The sequence below is a fragment of the Microcebus murinus genome, unplaced genomic scaffold, assembly GCF_040939455.1.
Source record: "Microcebus murinus isolate Inina unplaced genomic scaffold, M.murinus_Inina_mat1.0 scaf015_hap2_Mmur4.0, whole genome shotgun sequence".
Taxonomy (NCBI): Eukaryota; Metazoa; Chordata; class Mammalia; order Primates; family Cheirogaleidae; genus Microcebus; species Microcebus murinus.
In genome coordinates this window covers 9,998-11,185 of record NW_027438961.1, presented here as the reverse complement: position 1 = coordinate 11,185, position 1,188 = coordinate 9,998, and the positions used below count along the sequence as shown (strand labels likewise).

Here is a 1,188-nt window from a genome sequence, read left to right as displayed (position 1 = left end):
AGGCCCCTTGGACTGGGCCACCGGAGGACACGGAGGAGGGCCCGGCCCCCACGAAGCGGTGCCGGCAGTTCTCCACGGGCTTGGGCGTTTTCCAGAGGTAGGAGATGGAGGGGACTGATTTCTTCAGCGCCCCCCAAACCACGCCACCCCACCCCACCCATGGGACACATCCCCAGAGAGAGACGCCCCATACACTGGCTGTGCCCCAGCCCTGGCCCGGGGGAATAGGCGGCAGCCCACCCACAGGGCGAGGAGGGGGGCGCAGCTGAAAGGGGTTGTGGGGGAGGGCGGCCCCTGGCTGGGGTCAAAGGGCCAGCGTCCCGCGCGTGCGCAGTCAGCGGCAGGCAGCCACGCGCTGGGGGTGGGCAGCGGGTAGGTGAAGGAGGCCGGGCGAGGAGACGAGGGGGGCTGGGAGGGCTCCACCTTGGCGAGTCCAGCCGTGGAGGCGCATCTTGTGTGAGTGTGAGTGAGTGTGAGTGTGTGTGTGTGTGTGTAGAGAGAGACAGCCCCCCGCCCTGCCCCGCCCCGCCCCGCCCCGCCCATCACCCCCGTCCCTGGGAGCCCGCGGGACCCGGCCGGCCGGAGAACTCAACCGGCCCGGCCCGGCGCGGGGCCTGGGGCGGGAGGCGGCGGCGGGGAAGCCCAGAGAGGCTCGGCTTCTTGAGCGGGGCAGGGGCGCCCTCCGCCGCCGTCTAGGGCCACACCACCCTGAACGCCCCCGATCTCGTCTGGTCTCGGAAGCTAAGCAGGGTCGGGCCTGGTTAGTACTTGGATGGGAGACCGCCTGGGAATACCGGGTGCCACAGGCTGCTGCTTTTTTTTTTTTTTTTTTTTTTTTTTTGCCTCTTGTTCTGTCCCCTTTCTGGGAGCGCGGCGGCGGCCCGGGGTGGGGGTCACCCCCACCCTCAGCGCCCGCGCGGTGCCTGGCGCCCCAGCCCGCACCGTGGGGCCTCCTCTTGTCCCAAGCCGCGACACCGCCGCCACGCGGCAGCATGCGTGGCATCTGGACTGTCAGGTCTCAGACCAAAGGTCTGCTCTGTGGGAACCGACACGCTGGAGGAAACCTTGAGAGTCTGAGAGGGGAGGGAGTTCCAGAAGAAGGCCAGGATGTCATTTTGAGGGAGTACGTGACCAGAACTCGTCCCGTTGCTTTTGGGGTTCTATGGGCTACACGCAGGAATCTTTGGT

At 67.8% G+C, this 1,188-nt stretch overlaps 1 non-coding gene across 1 annotated transcript; it reads left to right on the top strand.

The window, feature by feature from the left end:
* Nucleotides 1-690: 690 nt before the first annotated feature.
* Nucleotides 691-809, top strand: LOC142867434 (5S ribosomal RNA). Its single transcript, XR_012916979.1, has one exon. It is a non-coding gene; the product is annotated as a 5S ribosomal RNA (ribosomal RNA).
* Nucleotides 810-1,188: the final 379 nt, after the last annotated feature.